Raw genomic sequence first — 24,216 nt, forward strand, 5'->3', positions numbered from 1 at the left:
TAGAAAGTATTACTTTGCAGTATACCAAAGAACAACACTAAACCTTTAGAATACGAGAATAAACTTATTTCCACGAGTTCTACACAATTTCGGATTTTGAAATAAAATGAATTCCTTCACTCAAACCAAGTAAAAACTGCTTTGTCATATTTTTCAGCAAGTATGGTCGGACATTCACACTTACTCCCAGCCGAACACCTCAGATCCCGCATTTGATGGTGTATAGTCGGGCATTCTCACCATTTCTCATCAGGTTTTTGCAAATTATGATCTGACATTCACACCTGCTTTTGATGTTGTATGGTTGGGCAATCGCACCTTTTTTTTACCCATTTTTCAGGAATTATGGGTGGACATTCACACCATCTTGCAGCTGAACACCTCCTCTCCCACTTATGATCATGTGCGGTTTGATATTTGAAAATTTTCTTTCATGTTTTCTAGCAATTATTGATGGACATTCAGACCTTCTTGCAGGTGAACCCCTCTGCTCCCGCTTTTGATGGTGTATAGTCGGGCTTTCGAGCCTTTTCTCCCCCGGTTTTTACAAATTATGGTTGGACATTTAGACCTTCTTGCAGCCGAAAACCTCCGCTCCCTCTTTTGATCATACATTATCGGGCATTCGCACCTTTTCTTACCCGCTATTTACAAAACATGGTCGGACTTTCACACCTTCTTGTAGCCGAACACATTCGCTCCCGCTATTGATTGTGCACAGTCGGGTATTTTAACCTTTTCTTACCCACCTTTTACCAACTACGGTCGGACATTCACACCTTCTTATGGCGGAAAACCTCCGCTCCCTCTTTTGATGGTGTATGTTCGGGCATTCGAACCTTTTCTTACCCACTTTTTACAAACTATGCTCGGACATTCAAACCTTCTTGTAGCCGAACACATCCAGTCCTGCTTTTGATGATGTATGGTTGGGCATTCGCACCTTTTTTTTTTACCCATTTTTGAGGAATTATGGGTGGACATTCACACCTTCTTGCAGCTGAACACCTCCTCTCCCACTTATGATCATGTGCGGTTGGATATTCGAACATTTTTTTTCATGTTTTCTAGCAATTATTGATGGACATTCAGACCTTCTTGCAGCTGAACACCTCCGCTCCCGCTTTTGATGGTGTATAGTCGGGCTTCCGAGCCTTTTCTTCCCCGGTTTTTACAAATTATGGTTGGACATTTAGACCTTCTGCAGCCGAAAACCTCCGTTCCCTCTTTTGATCATACATTGTCCGGCATTCGCACCTTTTCTTACCCGCTATTTACAAACCATGATCGGACTTTCACACCTTTTAGTAGCCAAACAACTCCGCTCCCGCTATTGATTGTGTACAGTCGTGTATTTTAACCTTTTCTTACCCGCTTTTTACCAATTATGGTCGGACATTCACACCTTCTTACAGCGGAACACCTCCGCTCCCTGTTTTGATCATTTATGGTCTTGCAATACTACCTTTTCTTACCCGTTTTTGAGTAATTATGGCTGGACATTCACAGCTTCTTGCAGCCGAACACCTCTTCTCCCGCTTTTGATGATGAATGGTCCGGCATTCTTACCTTTTCTAACACATTTTTCAGCAATTATTGTCGGTCATTCACACCTTTCTCATCAGCTTTTTCCAAATTATGATCTGACATTCACACCTACTTGCAGCCGAACACCTCGGCTTCCGCTTTTGATGGTGTATATTTTGGCATTCGAACCTTTTCTTACCCGCTTTTTACAAACCATGGTCGGACTTTCACACCTTCTTTTAGCCGAACAACTCCGCTCCCGCTATTGATTGTGTAGAGTCGGGTATTTTAACCTTTTCTTTCCCGCTTTTTACCAACTATGGTCGGACATTCACACCTTACAGCGGAACACCTCCGCTCCCTCTTTTGATGGTGTATGTTCTGGCATTCGAACCTTTTCTTACCCACTTTTTACAAACTATGCTCGGACATTCACACCTTCTTGCAGCGAAACACCTCCGCTCCCTCTTTTGATTGTGTATGTTCGGGCATTCGAACCTTTTCTTACCCGCCTTTTACAAACTATGGTCGGACATTCAAACCTTCTTGTGGCAGAACACATCCACTTCTGCTTTTGATGATGTATAGTTGGGCATTAACACCTTTTCTTACACATTTTTAAGTAATTATTGGTGGACATTCAGACCTTCTTGCAGCTGAACACCTCCGCTCCCGCTTTTGATGGTGTATAGTCAGGCTTTAAAGGCTTTTCTTCAACGGTGTTTACAAATTATGGTTGGAAATTCAGACCTTGCAGCCGAACAACTCCGCTCCCTCTTTTGATCATACATTGTCGGGCATTCTCACCTTGTCTTACCCGCGTTTTACAAACCATGGTCGGACTTTCACACCTTCTTGTAGCCGAACAACTCCGCTCCCGCTATTGATTGTGTACAGTCGGGTTTTTTAACCTTTTCTTACCCGCTTTTTACCAACTATGGTCGGACATTCACACCTTACAGCGGAACACCTCCGCTCCCTCTTTTGATGGTGTATGTTCTGGCATTCGAACCTTTTCTTACCCACTTTTTACAAACTATGCTCGGACATTCACACCTTCTTGCAGCGAAACACCTCCGCTCCCTCTTTTGATTGTGTATGTTCGGGCATTCGAACCTTTTCTTACCCGCCTTTTACAAACTATGGTCGGACATTCAAACCTTCTTGTGGCCGAACACATCCACTTCTGCTTTTGATGATGTATAGTTGGGCATTAACACCTTTTCTTACCCATTTTTCAGTAATTATTGGTGGACATTCAGACCTTCTTGCAGCTGGACACCTCCGCTCCCGCTTTTGATGGTGTATAGTTGGGCTTTCGAGGCTTTTCTTCAACGGTGTTTACAAATTATGGTTGGAAATTCAGACCTTGCAGTCGAACAACTCAGCTCCCTCTTTTGATCATACATTGTCGGGCATTCGCACCTTGTCTTACCCGCTTTTTACAAACCATGGTCGGACTTTCACACCTTCTTTTAGCCGAACAACTCCGCTCCCGCTATTGATTGTGTAGAGTCGGGTATTTTAACCTTTTCTTTCCCGCTTTTTACCAACTATGGTCGGACATTCACACCTTACAGCGGAACACCTCCGCTCCCTCTTTTGATGGTGTATGTTCTGGCATTCGAACCTTTTCTTACCCACTTTTTACAAACTATGCTCGGACATTCACACCTTCTTGCAGCGAAACACCTCCGCTCCCTCTTTTGATTGTGTATGTTCGGGCATTCGAACCTTTTCTTACCCGCCTTTTACAAACTATGGTCGGACATTCAAACCTTCTTGTGGCCGAACACATCCACTTCTGCTTTTGATGATGTATAGTTGGGCATTAACACCTTTTCTTACACATTTTTAAGTAATTATTGGTGGACATTCAGACCTTCTTGCAGCTGAACACCTCCGCTCCCGCTTTTGATGGTGTATAGTCGGGCTTTCGAGGCTTTTCTTCAACGGTGTTTACAAATTATGGTTGGAAATTCAGACCTTGCAGCCGAACAACTCCGCTCCCTCTTTTGATCATACATTGTCGGGCATTCTCACCTTGTCTTACCCGCGTTTTACAAACCATGGTCGGACTTTCACACCTTCTTGTAGCCGAACAACTCCGCTCCCGCTATTGATTGTGTACAGTCGGGTTTTTTAACCTTTTCTTACCCGCATTTAACCAACTATGGTCGGACATTCGCAGCATCTTACAGCGGAACACCTCCGCTCCCTCTTTTGATGGTGTATGTTCGGGCATTCGAACTTTTTTTTACCCACTTTTTACAAACTATGGTCGGACATTAAAACCTTCTTGTAGCAGAACACATCCAATTCTTCTTTTGATGATGTATGGTTGGGCATTCGCACCTTTTCTTACCCATTTTTCAGGAATTATGGGTGGACATTCACACCTACTTGCAGTCGAACAGCTCTGCTCCCACTTTTGATTATGTTTGGTTGGATATTCGAACCTTTTCTTAACTGCTTTTTACAAACTTTGGTCGGACGTTCACACCTTCTTGCAGCCGAACACCTCCGCTTCCGCTTTTGATGGTATATATTCGGGCATTCTCACCTTTTCTTACCCGCTTTTTACCAACTATGGTCGGACATTCACACCGTCTTTCAGCGTAACACCTCCGCTCCCTCTTTTGATGGTGTATGTTCAGGCATTCGCACCTTTTCTTACCCGCTTTTTACAAACTATGGTCGGACATTCAAACCTTCTTGTAGCCGAAAACCTCCACTCCCTCTTTTGATCATACTTTGTCGGGCATTCGCACCTTTTCTTACCCGCTTTTTACAAACTATGCTCGGACATTCAAACCTTCTTGTAGCCAAACACATCCACTCCTGCTTTTGTTGATGTATGGTTGGGCATTCGAACCTACTTGTTGCCCGCTTTTCATTAATTATGGGTGGACATTCACACCTTGTCGCAGCCAAACACCTCCGCTCCCTGTTTTGATCATGTATGGTTGGACATTCGCACCTTTTCTCACCCGCTTTTTACAAACTATGGTCGGCCATTCACAGCTTCCTCTTCACCATACTTGTATGGTGGGATATTCACACCCACTTGCATCCGAAGACCTCCGCCCCCACTTTTGTTGATATTTAGTCGGTCATTCGCACTTATCCTTTTTCAACTCCTATTGATAAAAATCCATTTAATATGTAGTCCTCGCATAGAGGACATATCAGACATTAAACTGATAAGAACAGATACTACACTTGATCTTAGCCAAAAGGCAGAGAAGCGATAACTGTCCACTGGTTCACGTCCGAGGGCCCTTCCTGGCACAATGCGCACTTGTAGCGGTGTTCTTTTTATGGCCATAGTGTCACTTTGCACCTCCGCCCACCCGCTGCACTGAGCACTCTTCAGCCCTTTTAAATGGTGATTGAGCTCATCAAATTAAATAAAATGTCCATTTTGGATTATATGTTCCAGATGTTTGATTCCTTTGATCTTCCACAGAGTAAAGTTTAGCATTTTTTTGTTTTGCAGGATGTCAGGATTGTTCCAGATGGGTGTAAGCTTACACGGGACAAGTGAAGACTTTGTTGTTTTAAGAATGTCCCACCAGGCTGTCAGAGAGGTGCTGATGTTAATGCTTTTGAAACATTTGTGATTTTTTACGTTTTGACTAATAAGTGGCAGGTCAGAGATTTCCAGATTATCACACAATGCTTGTTCTATATTTATCCATGGTTCATCTATTGGGCTAGGTTTAAACCATTTTCATATATACCGTAACCTATTGGCTAAGGAATAGTGCTGAAAATTAGGTAAATCTAATCCACCACTGTCCTTGGTCTTCTGTAGGGTTTTTAAACTAATACGTGGTGGTTTGTTTTTCCACAGAAATTTGGAGATGCATGAATCTAGTGACTTAAACCAAGTAGCAGGTGGTTTTATGGGGATCATTGAGAACAAATAGTTAACTTTTGGTAGTATCATCATTTTAATGGTTGTAACTCTCCCCATAAGTGATATAGGTAAGGACTTCCAACGAGAGAGATCGTCCTCTACTGATCGTCCTCTACTGTCTTTAATAATTGCACATTTTGCCACTGCGGGTTCTTTCAGAGACACTCAGAGAAAGCGGACGGTTCAACGTATAGTTTATTTAACCCTTTTTCATGAATTTGGAGTTGTTCGCAGGCCTTCCCTCCCGGTTCGTGATGCCCACTCCACTTCAATCCTACTTCCAGCTCTGAGTTTTTAAAAGAGGAGAGTGATTAGACAAGTGACTGCCGGTGTACTAATCACTCACCTAGTCCTGCTCCCCAGAGCTCTCTCCACAGCTCTCTCCTGCAGCTGATGCACCACGCCCCCTCCACATACCTCCATCGCCTGACCTTGGCCGGGGAGCGACCTCCGCCAGCATTTGGGCCAGAGCTGTTATGGGCTATTGCGGTTCCGTCATGTCTCCTCTGCTGAATACCAGTTGGGTGCAAATGTGGCGGCCTGTTGCCACTGCGGGTTCTCTCAGAGAGACTCAGAGACAGCGGACAGTTCAGAAGGACCAAACTGGGCCCCACGGACCATCCGTTCACCTATGCGCAGCAGTTGACCGACGCAGCGACACGGTGGCTGCTGCCAGGGGAATCGAATGAAGAGCGGAGGATGCTGGGACAAATCGTCCTGGAACAGTTCGTGGAGGGGCCCCCTCCACATACCTCCACCGCCTGACCTTGGCCGGTGAGCGGTCCGGCCTAACCTACTCCCCCCCCCACCTCGCCATGCGAGCTGGAAAGGAAGTCGGCCACCGCCATCTGTGCCCCCGGCCTATGGACCACTTTGAATTTAAAAGGCTGTAGTGCCAGATACCAGCGGGTGATCCGTGCATTGACATTTTTTATTCGGTGGAGCCACTGGAGGGGAGCATGGTCCGAGCAGAGGGTGAATGGGCACCCCAGCAAGTAATACCGCAGAGCGCCGACCACCCACCAGATGCGAGGCACTCCCTCTCCACCGTGTTGTATCTGGTCTCCCTCTCGGATAGTTTCCGGCTGATGTGAAGCACTGGGCGGTCAACGCCCCGCACCTGCTGGGACAGAACAGCCCCCAACCCCCTTCCCAATGCATCAGTCTGCAGGACAAATGGGAGAGAGGAGTTAGGTGTGTGGAGAAGAGGCTCCCCACAGAGGGTCTGCTTTACCCTCTCAAGTGACGCCTGGCACTGCTCCGTCCACCGGACCGGATCAGAGGCACCTTTTCGGGTAAGGTCGGTCAAGGGGCTGGTCAGCTCCGCAAAGTTGGGAATAAATCGCCGGTAATATCCGGCCAGCCCCAAAAACCGCCTCACCTCTTTCTTGGTCTTAGGTTTTGGGCAGGCTGCAATCGCTGCTGTCTTGTCTACCTGTGGACGCACCTGTCCGCCGCCCAAGTGGTACCCCAGATACCGTGCCTCCCTCCGTCCAACTGCACACTTCTTTGGGTTGGCCGTGAGCCCTGCCTGCCGCAGTGACTCCAGCACTGCCGCCACCTTCTGAACATGCTCCGCCCAGCTGTTGCTATGGATGATGACGTCATCCAGGTAAGCGGCAGCATACGCAGCATGCGGCCGCAGGACCCGATCCATAAGGCATTGAAATGTGGCTTGGGCCCCGAACAACCCCAAAGGAAGTGTGACAAATTGGTACAACCCGTACGGAGTGGAGAAGGCCGTTTTTTCCTTAGACTCTGGAGACAAGGGGATCTGCCAGTAGCCCTTGGTCAAATCCAGTGTCGTAAAAAAACGAGCAGTGCCCAGGCGATCCAGGAGCTCGTCAACCCGGGGTATAGGATAGGCATCAAATCGTGACACATCATTCACCTTGCGATAGTCCACACAGAGCCATCCATCTTGACTACAAGAACGATGGGACTGTTAGACTCCTCAATTACACCCATCTCCAGCATAGCTTCCAATTCTGCCTGAACCACTTTTCTCTTGTGCTCAGGTAACCGATAGGAACGTGAACGCACTGTCACGCCCGGGTGTGTCTCAACATGGTGTTAAATAAGGCTTGTGCGTCCTGGCAGGGGGGAGAACACATCAGCGTAATGCTGCTGCAACTGGGCTAAGTCTGCTCTCTGGGACGGTGAGAGGTGCCTTGATCAGTCAGGATCTCTTTCGGGATCCCGATTCGGGAGATAACTTGAAACAGTGCCTGCGCTACACTCTTTGCAGAGATGGTGCGCAACGGCACTGCTTCTGGATATCGTGTTGCATAATCCACCAGAACTAACACAAAGCGATATCCACGTGCGCTCCGATGAAAGGGCCCGATGAGATCCATCCCAATACGCTCAAATGGGACCTCAATCAGCGGCAATGGGCGCAAAGTGCTTTCGGGACGGCCTGTTGGTTAACCAACTGGCATTCGGAGCAGGACGCGCACCAGCGGTGCAGGTCTGCCCGAATGCCTGGCCAATAGAACCGGGCCATTATACGATTCATTGTTTTTTCCCCATATGCCCCGCCATCGGGTCATAATGAGCCGCCTGGAAAACGATTTCCCGACAGCTTTTCGGCACCAACAGCTGTGTTATGATTTCCTCTGTCTGAGTGTCACGACTCACTCTGTACACTCTGTCCCTGCACAATGAAAAACGCGGATATGTTAGCACTGCGTCAGGGCGCACCATATGACCATCAATTTTTATCACCTGATCCAAGGCATAGCGTAGAGTATCATCACGAGACTGCTCGAGTGGACAATCTTCCATGGAGTCGAACACGGGAACCGACGGAGCCTCCTGTGAAGGTACCGTCGGCTCCCCCTCCCCGTCTGCAGTGTCGGACAACCTCGCGTCACCGCTGAGGACAGCACACATATCCCATGACCCTGACGGTCGTGAGCGCACCCCCACACACTGCCCCACTAATCTATCAAACCCGGGCCAATGGGTTCCCAAAATCAGGGGGTGCGCCAGGCAGGAGCTAACCGCGGGCCTTCACACTATGCTTTTTCCCCTTACAGCGAATTTCAACCGGGACCACGGGGTATCTGTGAATATCCCCATGCACACACCTAATATCCACCCATTCTGCCTCTATCAAAGCCCCAGGTCGAATCAGATTCTGGTGAACTATACTGTGTGCAGCCCGAGTCCACCATTGCCTGATGTGTACCCCCCTGAATCCTTACCGGAACACTGTACGTCCCTCCTGGACCGGGGGAGGGCGGTGGAGGGCCAACAACCCGAATCACCTGTCCGACCTCCATGAGCGGGCACTCGCGGCGAAAATGACGGGGCTGCCCGCACCTCCAACACTCCTGCCCCGCCACCTGAGGGACCCTCTGTGGGTCGGGAGCAGGATCTGTAGCGGCTGGAACCTGGGTTGGAAAGAGAGGGCAGGAAAGGTTAGTGCGGGGAAGGGGAGACGGTCGTGCTGTTGCCAGCTGAGAGCCAGCTGTTGACAGCCTCCTCCGGGGCGCTGGTGTTGGCCGGCCCAACGATGCTGGCCGAGACTCCGGTGTCTGGCCCTGGAAAAAAACAGCCAGATGGTCCTCCGCAAGGGTGATCGCGGCCTCCAATGATAACGCTCAATATGAAGCAGCCATCCAAAGACTGTGTCAAGCCATCACCACTCAATTTCCAACCAAAATCAACATGTCCCACATTTACACCTGCAAACAGAAACCCGGTGAAGGGACTGATGATTTTGTACACCGCATCCTTGAGGAAGTCAGCAAGCACAGCGGTCATCAGAGACCAACGGATTTGGGTAATGAATCAGGACCATGGGAGAGTATTGCATGCAATGCAATAATTAAAGGCCTCATGCCAGATGTCGCCACTGAAGTAAAGAACATTTACGTGGGATGGTGTGAGGGTCCTCGTTTGGCTGACGTTCGCCGATATGCTCGCCATGCTCATAACCAAATTGAGACGCGTAAGACAACCAAAAGGGACAAGTGTGAAAAGGAGCTGCATTTGGCAGCCATGACCATGTATTACGCAGTTGGTGTAAACAGAGGACGAGGCCGAAGTCGAAGACGTGGACGTGTGGGAGAGGAGGTCGAAATGGGCCACGCCAGAGCTATGATCCGAATATTTGTTTTTACTGTGGCCAGACTGGACACTGGAAGAAGGACTGTCCACAGCTGAAAAGTGATGAAATTGGGCAAAAGGCTGACTGAGGGTGGGAGGCAGGTTCTGGACGTCACGCGGCAGCGGAGCCTCCACTAATGGGTGATAGCACAAACACACTCACACATTTTTCCTGCTCTGTGTAGTGAAGAAACGCTTGCCGACTGTGATTCACGTAGTAAAGTTTTGCATGCTATTTCCGTCCTAGAGCAAAGATATTTCTCTCAGAATATAGGAACTTATGTTCATCAGTAGAGTTTGATTGTCCTCCAAAGTTAAGTGGAAACCACGTTTACTCTATGTCTGCATCAGGCCAGGTTGTGAAGGAGAAAATGACATCGCCCATTGCGTGTGTCACTCCCGATGGGCTCTCCTTCAAACACTCATTTTTGTTATCAGAGTTGTGTCCCATTAACCTGATGGGCTGTGATCTCATGTGTAAATTAGGCATTATTTTAACTTCTACACCAGAGGGTGTTAACGTTATGTTACAGCCTGACAAAGTTTTCACAGCAGTGCAGTTTGATTCATCTGCACTTACATATGCTTATGAGTGGAAACTTCCCAGCTCTCCTTTTTCACAACAACTAGTGGAAGAAGCAAAAGCGTTAGTTTCGCCCCTTTCTGATTTCATGCAACATGCTGATTTGCACTGCACATCACACATTTCTTTGGGGCCTGACAATGACTATGAGAAGAAGTGAAAAAATATGTGCGCCTACTTTATTGGCTGTGTCGCTCACTCCAGAGTTATTCGATTTTTTTAATGTTTGTGGTACTCACCCTCAAATTTCCTTGGCCAAACCTACACACTGGCATTGACAAGGTGTGGGAGAGTTTGTTGCTACATGTCAGAAAGAAACGGATTGGACCGTTTCACCTGCTGATCCAAATTTGATGTTTTCTGAACGATTGTCAGCATACAAAAAAACATTTTTGAGTACAATGCATTGTCAAAGAACTGTGGAATTAATTCCTACCACAGAATCACATTTTGAAGCATGTTTTTAATCTGAAAAAGATTTGTCTTCGATACCCATGTTGGCTGAAGTGCCCAATGATCTTTGGGCGAAGAGCAAATATGATGTGGGGTTGTTTATTGTTGAAACTAGATTAGAAGTAGATAAATATGAAGGACAAAGCAGTTTGAACTTGGTTTGAGAGAAGGAATTAATTTTATTGCAAAATCCGAATTCATGCATAACTCGTCAAATAGATAGTGATGTGTCGTTCGTGAGCGATTCGTTCGATATGAACAAATTTTTTATATGACTCGGGAGTAACGAGTTGTCTCAGTCATTCGTTATGATTCGTTCATTTTCATGCAGTACTCTTCCTCACTACATGGTAGGCGGCAGCTTCATAAGCTCAGTCAGCAGGACAGGAAACAGTATTGATTCGTTCATGACTCAACTCCTCGACTGACGGGTCCTCGCACAGGAAAAAGTATTGATTAGTTTACGACTCAACTCCTTGGGTCTTCGTTCATTTGTCACGTTTTAAATTCTACGTTTCATTTGACAGGCTGAAGAGCAGTAGGCACAACAGTTCGTTCACAAACCGGATCATTAATCTCATAGACTATTCTACCATCAACAACTTGGAAACCACAATCGACTCTCTAGATGCAGAAAAAGCATTTAATGGAGTGAACTGGAAATTTTTATTCGCAGCATAAAACAAATTCGGGTTTGGGTCACACTTCATCAACTGGATAAGGATATTATATAGCTCCCCAAATGCAAGTGTCAGGACAAATGATCAAACTTCTCCAAGCTTCAGTCTGCAGAGAGGTACAAGACAGGGTTGCTCACTTTCTCCCTCACTTTTTGCTATTTTCATCAAACCTTTAGCAGCTGCTATCAGACAAGATAGAAATATTAAAGGCATCCAACCCCAAAATATTGAGCATAAAATAAGTCTTTATGCTGATGATGTATTATTTTTCCTTCAGAACTCAGAGACGTCTCTCACTCACACGATCACACTCATAAATAAATTCTCGGCACTTTCTGACTACTCTATCAACTGGTCTAAGACCACAGTTCTGCCCATTAACTGTAGGGTCCAGAATATACCTGCGATCACTTTACAGTCAGGAAATATTAGATATTTATGCATAAACATTTCCTCCAGGCTCTCAGAGCTAACAAAGCTAAATTATGTGCAATTATTAAAGAGAGTAGAGGACGATCTCTCTCGTTGGAAGTCCTTACCTATATCACTTATGTGGAGAGTTACAACCATTAAAATGATGATACTACCAAAAGTTAACTATTTGTTCTCAATGATCCCCATAAAACCATCTGCTACTTGGTTTAAGTCACTAGATTCATGCATCTCCAAATTTCTGTGGAAAAACAAACCACCACGTATTAGTTTAAAAACCCTACAGAAGACCAAGGACAGTGGTGGATTAGATTTACCTCATTTTCAGCACTATTCCTTAGCCAATAGGTTACAATATATATCAAAATGGTTTAAACCTTGTTGTTGTCACAGTTCCCAGAGACGTTGTAATCGTTGAGGATTCTATATTCACCCCCTCATTAGAGGCACGTGTTGCAGATTGATGACACTGAATCTTCTTCTCTGTTTATTGCTGGCATCATTCCCAGCATCGTAAGTGTTCGTGGCATTGTTAGCCTCTTCTTCTGGATCTTGATATCGAGCATCCTTTTGTATTTCTGGTTTGTAAGTCCTCTCTCTTCGTTCACCGGAGTCTTCGTCTCTTTGTCCTTGAGTTTGGTGATTTTTTCTTCTTTTGATGCCTTGACACAGTGTGACAGGTGATACCACGTGGGAGATCCTTTAACTTGGACTGCTGTCCCTGTGCTGCGAAATGGCTGTGCTGCTCAAATGGTCTCTCCTTCATCATATACACAGTTATTTATACATCACCTTCCACCATGAAGCGTTGTCCCTTTTTGTTTCTCTCTTTGTTCTTAAAATGCTGTTATGCATGTCTAAACCAATCCATTAAACTAGATCATTTTGGCAGTAAAGCGATCTACAATGTGCTTGGTCGCAAAGCTGCTCATCTGTGGTAAACAGCTCTTCAGAAAGGCATTCTTCAATTGATTTCACTAATTTTATGTAATAATTTTGTGATTTCCTACAAAACTACACTTCTTCTCCCATCTGTCTGAGTATTTAATATTGTCTGGGTCCCGTTAAAACATGTATTTTTCCCATCTACTTCCTTGTTTGCTTTAAAACAAGTATTCCCCATTTTCTATCCCTTCAGTAGCCAACCAGTTTGTATGGAGTACACTGGAGCAACTTGACTGATCAGTAAAACACTGCTTTTGTTGTCACCGCAAGGCTTCCCCCGTCGGTTGTTTCACTGAGACACTACTGAGTAACTACAACTCAACACAGTTTATACACATAACATTCATATACATACTAACAAACAAACAAACAATAATTTATCGCAATTTTCTCATCTCTGTTTGAACGTACACCCAGGTAAATATTCCTGTAGTCTTCTCATACCGACTATGGACCCATTCATTGTTTAACTTCACTGTTTTGCAAATCCTAATTGAATATTACACATTGACTTTGAACTTTACTGGATAAGCAGGTCTTCATTGCATTCAGCAGCCTATATGTGAGCATTTATGTGTAAGCTGTTCTTCTTTGCATTTATCAGCAGCAAGCAATTCTTCACTGCACATGCATATGTAAATAGTAAAACAATTCCAATGTGTTAGCGAAACCTTCTATATCACAGTGGTTTCTAAGGTCTATTTTAAGTTCTTTGCCATCAGTGAGATGACATTGTTTACAAAGTGTGTCAAATTATCACTGAAGATCTTTTCAGGAATTTCAAATCTAGAAATGAGTTATTTTACGCGTGATTTTGCTACTGAGAGTGCATCTGCTTGTGCACATGGAAATATTTCAGACCATTTGGTAAAAACCTCTGTTGTCACTGAGCAGAATCGTTTCCCTTAACATTAATTTAGTTCAATGAAATCTACAAAATAATGAAATAATGAAATCCAAACAAATATGTTGAAAAAGATACACTGGCTTAGGGAATTATCTTCGTTCTGGTCTTAGATTGCCCTGTGGAATGTATTTTGCACATATTTGACCTGCTAGACAAAACTTTATTCATTTATTTATTCTCAAATTTTTTTTTTAATAATTAGTAAAACCATATGCTGTAAAAACCTGGTTCATTATTGCTTCCATCCCTCCTGTTGAGACATGACATGGTCCGTGGCTCAATACTGCAGCATATTTAAACAAATTCTTTGGCAGTATGGTTTTCCTTCCGGTCATTCATACGAGTCTATTGTAGATGGCAATTGAATAACATCTAATAATGCTAAAATATTTGTAGTTTATACATTTAGCTGTGGATGTCAACATACCTGTTTTTCCAATGCTGTGTTAACACATGTACAGTTGAGAAGGCATACTGACTGTCAGTGTAAACGTTAACAACCTTTTTGTTATTTAATTTACAAGCTTCAGTTAAAGCTACCAATTCGACTGCTTGAACAGAGTAATTTTTTGGTAGTGGTTGTTTTAAGAAAACTTCAGTTTCTGTTACTACTGCAAATCCTGTAGCATTTGTGCCATCAGGGTTTTTTTCCTTGATCTGTTGAATAAATATAGTTATTTCTGCATTTTCATAACGTATATCAATTAAGTCTGGCCTGGGTAAAACACTGATGGTTATTTCTGACATGCAATCATGAGGCTTTCCATCTGTGGGGTAGGTAGCAGTGTGGATGGATTAAGTGTAGCACATCTCTCGACAACAAGGTGTGGCTGTGAAAGAAGAACTGTTATGTAGGAGAGATGTCTGGTAAAGATATTTTGTTAAGTAACCATATCACAGCCACTGCATGAGGTACAGTGAGGTGAGTGTTAATGGGTGAAATAACACCATTATTGTTGATGCCTGCACTGCCAATGGCTTCTGGCCATTGATTCAAAAGTACGATCTCGTCCCTTTTTCCCCCTTTCAGTGGACACTGGCCCCTAATTACCACAATTCAGCAGGGGGCCTTTCATTAGGAGTACTGGACTCCCCCGTGCACGGTTTCAGCTCCGACCCTGGACAGCGGAAAAAACGTTGAGATCTGGTTTGAGGACCCAATTGTTGAGAAAAGTCTCTCAATGAGACTCAGAGTTGCTGGAGTCAGTTAATGCAAAGGTTTAATCTTGCAGCAAGTTCAAGAATGTGTGTGTGTATGGGTGTATGTGTGCGAACGTGTGTGAGTTTGTGTGTGTGAGAGTTTAAAGAACCTGTTATCCACAGGCAGGTCTTAACTAGTATGGCACGGGTCCAGCCTGTCTCATCTTTTTTGGAAGGTCCAGCGCTCGGCCGTAACCCTTCTGTCTGTTTGGACTGTCACATACATTCGGTTAATCATAGAAAAACGAGAACAAAACTTTTTAGCCCCTTAAATTCATAAAACAGACATGGTGCAGTTATTTCCATTCTAGAAAATAAGAGTAATCACCACCATTCCTATATATTCTGGATATTCTAACAATCTGAATCTTTTTTAAATGTTCGATGAAGCCCTTTGCTGTTCTGTTTAGAGACTCAGCTGATCATAAACCAAGTTTTGCTCTTGAACCAAGCTTCTAAACTCTTCACCTTTTTCATTTCTCAGTTAGTATTCACTTTAAAACTGATTAAAAGAAAAATTAAATGAATGCCTATCAACAAAAATGTGGGATCTAAACTCTAGTGCTTCCTCTAAAATAATTTCCTTTCTCAATTCAGAAATGTGTGTGTGTAAGTCACAACACCCGTGACACCAAAACGGCTTTCTTTTCTCTCTTTTCTCTACACTCTGCACTGTGAGCACACACACCAAATCAGAAAGGCTTTTTTCTCTCTTTTCTACATTATGGACTGTGGGGACACAAAACCGCTCTCTCTTTTTTTTTTTTGATTGTGTGCCAGGGCGTTGTCTCACGTATTAGATTATGCTTAAGATACGAATGGGTTTATCAGTCACATCAGAATCCATACATACTGATCCTCCCGTAATAAAATGGTCGGATCTTATCAAACACACTTTGTTTCTTGTGACAAGTCAGCGAAACAGCGTATACACGTCAAGACACTGAATCAAGTTTGCCACAAGAACTCATAAGTTTGGCAGTATTGCTCTGCCGTCAGCAATCATACACCCATTTTATTTTCATGAGACATGTGCAGGCACCTGTTCATCTACTGTTCTATCTCTATGAATTAGTTTATCTATTATCAATAAGGATACTTCTACAACTACTATCAAAGTATGTCCGGACTTCTGTTGTCAGTTGCTATATATGAATAAGTGGGTTGCTACTGAAAAGCATTAAGCATGTCACACAGCCCAAACATATAACATTTCAGGACACACCACACAGTTAACAACCACAGTGAAGCGTGTCAAAGCCCAAACATGTAACATTCAACAGGACACTTACACAACACATTCAAATCAAACAGTCAGACAACATACAAGAACCTATACCCCAGCCGGCATCGCTCCCTGCCTATTTTCCTACAACTCACTATGTGTGCGCACACCTTTATTCACAAACTCTTCAACTTATACTCTTTTACCGAAGCTGCTACAGCTCGATTGGCCAAATACCCTTAGATCCTATTTTGGTGAATTTGACATCTGCCTTGCATGTAACAGATTAGCGGTTTAGCAGTTTTAATTTAGCTTGAGTGAAGGAATTCATTTTATAGCAAAATCCGAAATCGTGAAGAACTCATGAAAGTAAGCTTATTCTCGGATTCCTGAAACTTTAGATTTGCTATTTCTTTTACTGCAAAGTACAACGTTGTTTTTTTTTGTTTAAATCTTTGTAGACATGGTAAATATTAAGGACAAAGCAGTTTTAACATAGTTTGAGTGAAGGAATTCATTTTATAGATAAAATCCCAAGAGTCTGCTGAGAAAAGAGAGTGAATGCGAAGTAGACTTTAACACGGCTATGGGAGCGAGCCGAGTGTGGGCTAACCGGGAGAATTACTTGAAAGAAACGCGACACCGAATGAGCGATCAGAACAAAGCCTCAATACGGGATTCTCGTGGTGTTTTTGTTGCTGCCTTGTCTTTTGCACAGAGTAAAAGACAAGGCAGCCATCGAATAGCGCCCGATTGCACCTACTTGGTCAGCCGAGGAGCAAGGGGGGGGGGGGGGAGCAAGCGTCTCAACCAAGCAAAGCTCACCATGGGGAAGGTGGCTATGCCAACTAGCCTGATGCCCTGCTCCCGCAGTGACGGATAATCGTACTCTGGTTTCTATTCATAACATACAAGTCTTTCGCCTTTTACTAAAGATTTCTGTGGAGAGCAGCACTAATGAGTTGTTTCTATTTTTGGCAGGCTTTACTTTTGCGGGTGAAGCCCTTTCTGTCTGTGCAAAAGAAATCTTCTTACTGTGCAGAGTGACTTCTCTGAGTAGAGTCGCCTTACTTGTTGCGACTGTGCCGATGTTCGAAGCTGGAGTGCAAAGTTGTTGCTTGAATGGTGCTTGCTGGAGCGTGCGGGAGTGCAAAGTTATACCATTTAAAAGGGCTGAAGAGTGCTCAGTGCAGCGAGTGGGCGACACTCTGGCCACCTTGAAAACCGAGGTTACATCCACTACCAGGGGCAGCCCAAGTTCTGCCGCAAGTGTAGTGAGCATGGGCACCTGGTTGAGGCTTGTACCAAGGTGTTATGTGGGAAGAGCAGAGAAATTGGGCAAACTTTTGGAGAGTGTCCAAATGGCAGGAAATGTAATCTCTGTGGAGAATTAAATCACCTCTTCAGAGATTGCCCTAAATCTTTTGCCAACAAATTAAAGACGGTAAAGCCACAGTCAAGCCAACAAAGAGAAGGACCAAAGGTGGCAGTTGGTGAACAAAGTGAAGAGGTTGACCCAATAAATTCAAACTTCCCGCCAAAAGCTTGGATTGGAAGTGAGGAGCAAAAAGGGGAGGGGCCTGTAGAGGCCTCACCACTCAGTGTTGAAGTCTGTGAGAATTCACAGGCAGAGGGTGGAGCTACGCTAAATGAGGAGGAAGAGCAGACAGGTGAGTCTAGTGAAGATACTCACCTCCCCGAAGGTCAACAGAAGGTCAATTTGTTGATAGGCATTCATTTATTTCTTCACTTCTGATGAAGTTTCAACAATAAACAACAAACTTTGTATTATGAGAAAGAACCAGAATCATTCTTCAGGAATCCGAAAATAAGCTCTATTTTATGAGTTATGCACAAATTCGGATTCTCCTATAAAACAAATTCCTTAACTCAAACCAAGTTAAGACTGCTTTGTCCTTCATATTTATTCATGTCTAATCAAGTTTCAGCGATAAACAACGTTGTACTTTGTAGAATGAGAAAGAACTTCTTCAGCAATAAGCATCTCTCGACATATGACGAAGTACAGATTTTGCTATAAAATTAATTCCTTCTATCAGCCTGACTTAAAACTGTTTGTCCTCCTTATTTATCCACTTCAAATCAAGTTTCAACAAATAAAAAAATGTTGTAGTTTGAGAAAGTACAACTTAATCTTCAGCAATCAGTATAAAAAGAGGTGCAAATGCCAACCATACATACCTAAAAGGTGGAGCGGAAGTATTCAGCTGCAAGTAGGTGTGAATGTTCGACTATAATTTGTAAAAAGCGGGTAAGAAAAGGTTCAAATGCCCGACTATATATTAACAAAAGCGGGAGGAGAAGTCTTCGGATGAGAGTGGGTGAGAATTTCCAACCATAATCTATAAAGTACGGTGATAAAAAAATATGTGAATGCCTCATAGAACACTAAAAGCGGAAGTGTTCGGCTGCAAGAAGGTGTGAATGTCCGACTATATTTGGTGAAAAGCAGGTGAAGCAAGGTCTGAATGCCCAACCTTACATCATCAAAAGCGAGATCAGAGCTGTTTGGCTGCAAGAAGGCCATAGTTTGCCAAAAGCGGGTAAGGTGCGAATGACCGACTAAATATCAACAAAAGTGGGGGCGGAGGTCTTCGGATGCAAGTGGGTGTGAATATCCCACCATACAAGTATGGTGGAGAGGAAGCTGTGAATGGCCAACCATAGTAAAAGGCAGGTGAGAGAAGGTGCGAATGTCAAACCATACATAATCAAAACAGGGAGCGGAGGTGTTCTGCTGTAAGAAGGTGTGAATGTCCAACCATAGTTGGTAAAAAGCGGGTAAGAAAAGGTTAAAATACCCGACTGTACACAATCAATAGCGGGAGCGGAGTTGTTCGGCTACTAAAAGGTGTGAAAGTCCGACCATGGTTTGTAAAAAGCGGGTAAGAAAAGGTGCGAATGCCCGACAATGTATGATCAAAAGAGGGAGTGGAGGTTTTCGGCTGCAAGAAGGTCTGAATGTCCAACCATAATTTGTAAAAACCGGGGAAGAAAAGGCTCGAAAGCCCGACTATACACCATCAAAAGTGGGAGCGGAGGTGTTCAGCTGCAAGACGGTCTAAATGTCCATCAATAATTGCTAGAAAACATGAAAGAAAATTTTCGAAAATCAAACCACACATGATCATAAGTGGGAGAGGAGTTGTTCAGCTGCAAGAAGGTGTGAATGTCCACCCATAATACCTGAAAAATGGGTTAAAAAAAAGGTGCGAATGCCCAACCATACATCATCAAAAGCAGGAGTGCATGTGTTCGGCTACAAGAAGGTGTGAACGTCCAACCAAAGTTTGTAAAAAGCAGTTAAGAAAAGGTTCGAATATCCAACCATACATAATCAAAAGCGGGAGCAGAGCTGTTTGACTGCAAGTAGGTGTGAATGTCAGATCATAATTTGCAAAAAGCTGATGAGAAAGGGTGAGAATGCCCGACTATACACCATCAAATGCGGTAGCGGAGTTGTTCGGCTGTGAGTAGGTGTGAATCTCCAACCATAATTGCTGAAAAATGTGTTAGAAAAGGTAAAAATGCCGGTCCTTACATAATCAAAATCGGGAGAGGTGGTGTTCAGCTGCAAGAAGGTCTAAATGTCCATCAATAATTGCTAGAAAACATGAAAGAAAATTTTCGAAAATCAAACCACACATGATCATAAGTGGGAGAGGAGGTGTTCAGCTGCAAGAAGGTGTGAATGTCCACCCATAATCCCTGAAAAATGGGTAAAAAAAAGGTGCGAATGCCCAACCATACATCATCAAAAGCAGGAGTGCATGTGTTCGGCTACAAGAAGGTGTGAACGTCCAACCAAAGTTTGTAAAAAGCAGTTAAGAAAAGGTTCGAATATCCAACCATACATAATCAAAAGCGGGAGCAGAGCTGTTCGACTGCAAGTAGGTGTGAATGTCAGATCATAATTTGCAAAAAGCTGATGAGAAAGGGTGAGAATGCCCGACTATACACCATCAAATGCGGGAGCGGAGTTGTTCGGCTGTGAGTAGGTGTGAATCTCCGACCATAATTGCTGAAAAATGTGTTAGAAAAGGTAAGAATGCCGGTCCATACATCATCAAAAGCGAGAGAGGTTGTGTTCGGCTGCAAGTAGGTGTGAATGTCCAGCCATAATTACTCACAAACGGGTAAGAAAAGGTAGTATTGCCAGACCATATATGATCAAAACAGGGAGCGGAGGTGGTTCAGCTGCAAGAAGGTTTGAATGTCCGACTAAAGTTCAAATATATTAACAAAAGCGGGAGGAGAGGTCTTCGGATGAGAGTGGTTGAAAATTTCCAACCATAATGTATAAAATGCGGTGAAAAAAAGGTGTGATAGAACACTAAAAGGTGGAGCGGAAGTGTTCGGCTGCAAGAAGGTGTGAATGTCCGACTATATTTGGTGAAAAGCAGGTGAAGCAAGGTCTGAATGCCCAACCTTACATCATCAAAAGCGAGATCAGAGGTGTTTGGCTGCAAGAAGGCCATAGTTTGCCAAAAGCGGGTAAGGTGCGAATGTCCGACTAAATATCAACAAAATTTGGGGCGGAGGTCTTCAGATGCAAGTGGGTGTGAATGTCCGACTATATTTGGTGAAAAGCAGGTGAAGCAAGGTCTGAATGCCCAACCTTACATCATCAAAAGCGAGATCAGAGGTGTTTGGCTGCAAGAAGGCCATAGTTTGCCAAAAGCGGGTAAGGTGCGAATGACCGACTAAATATCAACAAAAGTGGGGGCGGAGGTCTTCGGATGCAAGTGGGTGTGAATATCCCACCATACAAGTATGGTGGAGAGGAAGCTGTGAATGGCCGACCATAGTAAAAGGCGGGTGAGAGAAGGTGCGAATGTCAAACCATACATAATCAAAACAGGGAGCGGAGGTGTTCTGCTGTAAGAAGGTGTGAATGTCCAACCATAGTTGGTAAAAAGCGGGTAAGAAAAGGTTAAAATACCCGACTGTACACAATCAATAGCGGGAGCGGAGTTGTTCGGCTACTAAAAGGTGTGAAAGTCCGACCATGGTTTGTAAAAAGCGGGTAAGAAAAGGTGCGAATGCCCGACAATGTATGATCAAAAGAGGGAGTGGAGGTTTTCGGCTGCAAGAAGGTCTGAATGTCCATCAATAATTGCTAGAAAACATGAAAGAAAATTTTCGAATATCAAACTGCACATGATCATAAGCGGGAGAGGAGGTGTTCAGCTGCAAGAAGGTGTGAATGTCTACCTATAATTACTGAAAACTGGGTAAGAAAAGGTGCGAATGCCTAACCATACATCATCAAAAGAGGGAGCGGAGGTGTTCCGCTGTAAGACGGTGTGAATGTCCGACCATAGATGGTAATAAGCGGGTAAGAAAAGGTTAAATTACCCGACTGTACACAATCAAAAGAGGGAGCGGAGTTGTTCAGCTAAGAGAAGGTGTGAAAGTCCGACCTTGGTTTGTAAAAAGCGGGTAAGAAAAGGTTCGTATGCCCGAATATACACCATCAAAAGCGAGATCAGAGGTGTTTGGCTGCAAGAAGGCCATAGTTTGCCAAAAGCGGGTAAGGTGCGAATGTCCGACTAAATATCAACAAAATTTGGGGCGGAGGTCTTCGGATGCAAGTGGGTGTGAATGTCCGACTATATTTGGTGAAAAGCAGGTGAAGCAAGGTCTGAATGCCCAACCTTACATCATCAAAAGCGAGATCAGAGGTGTTTGGCTGCAAGAAGGCCATAGTTTGCCAAAAGCGGGTAAGGTGCGAATGACCGACTAAATATCAACAAAAGTGGGGGCGGAGGTCTTCGGATGCAAGTGGGTGTGAATATCCCACCATACAAGTATGGTGGAGAGGAACCTGTGAATGGCCGACCATAGTAAAAGACGGGTGAGAGAAGGTGCGAATGTCAAACCATACATAATCAAAACAGGGAGCGGAGGTGTTCTGCTGTAAGAAGGTGTGAATGTCCAACCATAGTTGGTAAAAAGCGGGTAAGAAAAGGTTAAAATACCCGACTGTACACAATCAATAGCGGGAGCGGAGTTGTTCGGCTACTAAAAGGTGTGAAAGTCCGACCATGGTTTGTAAAAAGCGGGTAAGAAAAGGTGCGAATGCCCGACAATGTATGATCAAAAGAGGGAGTGGAGGTTTTCGGCTGCAAGAAGGTCTGAATGTCCAACCATAATTTGTAAAAACCGGGGAAGAAAAGGCTCGAAAGCCCGACTATACACCATCAAAAGTGGGAGCGGAGGTGTTCAGCTGCAAGACGGTCTAAATGTCCATCAATAATTGCTAGAAAACATGAAAGAAAATTTTCGAAAATCAAACCACACATGATCATAAGTGGGAGAGGAGGTGTTCAGCTGCAAGAAGGTGTGAATGTCCACCCATAATACCTGAAAAATGGGTAAAAAAAAGGTGCGAATGCCCAACCATACATCATCAAAAGCAGGAGTGCATGTGTTCGGCTACAAGAAGGTGTGAACGTCCAACCAAAGTTTGTAAAAAGCAGTTAAGAAAAGGTTCGAATATCCAACCATACATAATCAAAAGCGGGAGCAGAGCTGTTTGACTGCAAGTAGGTGTGAATGTCAGATCATAATTTGCAAAAAGCTGATGAGAAAGGGTGAGAATGCCCGACTATACACCATCAAATGCGGTAGCGGAGTTGTTCGGCTGTGAGTATGTGTGAATCTCCAACCATAATTGCTGAAAAATGTGTTAGAAAAGGTAAAAATGCCGGTCCATACATAATCAAAATCGGGAGAGGTGGTGTTCAGCTGCAAGAAGGTCTAAATGTCCATCAATAATTGCTAGAAAACATGAAAGAAAATTTTCGAAAATCAAACCACACATGATCATAAGTGGGAGAGGAGGTGTTCAGCTGCAAGAAGGTGTGAATGTCCACCCATAATCCCTGAAAAATGGGTAAAAAAAAGGTGCGAATGCCCAACCATACATCATCAAAAGCAGGAGTGCATGTGTTCGGCTACAAGAAGGTGTGAACGTCCAACCAAAGTTTGTAAAAAGCAGTTAAGAAAAGGTTCGAATATCCAACCATACATAATCAAAAGCTGGAGCAGAGCTGTTCGACTACAAGTAGGTGTGAATGTCAGATCATAATTTGCAAAAAGCTGATGAGAAAGGGTGAGAATGCCCGACTATACACCATCAAATGTGGGAGCGGAGTTGTTCGGCTGTGAGTAGGTGTGAATCTCCGACCATAATTGCTGAAAAATGTGTTAGAAAAGGTAAGAATGCTGGTCCATACATCATCAAAAGCGAGAGAGGTTGTGTTCGGCTGCAAGTAGGTGTGAATGTCCAGCCATAATTACTCACAAACGGGTAAGAAAAGGTAGTATTGCCAGACCATATATGATCAAAACAGGGAGCGGAGGTGGTTCAGCTGCAAGAAGGTTTGAATGTCCGACTAAAGTTCAAATATATTAACAAAAGCGGGAGGAGAGGTCTTCGGATGAGAGTGGTTGAAAATTTCCAACCATAATGTATAAAATGCGGTGAAAAAAAGGTGTGATAGAACACTAAAAGGTGGAGCGGAAGTGTTCGGCTGCAAGAAGGTGTGAATGTCCGACTATATTTGGTGAAAAGCAGGTGAAGCAAGGTCTGAATGCCCAACCTTACATCATCAAAAGCGAGATCAGAGGTGTTTGGCTGCAAGAAGGCCATAGTTTGCCAAAAGCGGGTAAGGTGCGAATGTCCGACTAAATATCAACAAAATTTGGGGCGGAGGTCTTCGGATGCAAGTGGGTGTGAATGTCCGACTATATTTGGTGAAAAGCAGGTGAAGCAAGGTCTGAATGCCCAACCTTACATCATCAAAAGCGAGATCAGAGGTGTTTGGCTGCAAGAAGGCCATAGTTTGCCAAAAGCGGGTAAGGTGCGAATGACCGACTAAATATCAACAAAAGTGGGGGCGGAGGTCTTCGGATGCAAGTGGGTGTGAATATCCCACCATACAAGTATGGTGGAGAGGAAGCTGTGAATGGCCGACCATAGTAAAAGGCGGGTGAGAGAAGGTGCGAATGTCAAACCATACATAATCAAAACAGGGAGCGGAGGTGTTCTGCTGTAAGAAGGTGTGAATGTCCAACCATAGTTGGTAAAAAGCGGGTAAGAAAAGGTTAAAATACCCGACTGTACACAATCAATAGCGGGAGCGGAGTTGTTCGGCTACTAAAAGGTGTGAAAGTCCGACCATGGTTTGTAAAAAGCGG

The 24,216-nt window shown here is 44.2% G+C and overlaps 1 non-coding gene and 1 pseudogene across 1 annotated transcript; one reads left to right on the plus strand and one right to left on the minus strand.

Moving 5' to 3' along the window:
* Positions 1–4,668: 4,668 nt before the first annotated feature.
* Positions 4,669–4,779, minus strand: LOC140283380 (U2 spliceosomal RNA; annotated as a pseudogene).
* Positions 4,780–16,875: 12,096 nt separating this feature from the next.
* LOC140283533 (U5 spliceosomal RNA) lies at positions 16,876–16,989 on the plus strand. Its single transcript, XR_011910130.1, has one exon. It is a non-coding gene; the product is annotated as a U5 spliceosomal RNA (small nuclear RNA).
* Positions 16,990–24,216: the final 7,227 nt, after the last annotated feature.

The sequence above is a fragment of the Leuresthes tenuis genome, unplaced genomic scaffold (genome assembly GCF_036924035.1).
Source record: "Leuresthes tenuis unplaced genomic scaffold, fLeuTen1.0.hap1 SCAF_23, whole genome shotgun sequence".
Lineage (NCBI taxonomy): Eukaryota > Metazoa > Chordata > Actinopteri > Atheriniformes > Atherinopsidae > Leuresthes > Leuresthes tenuis.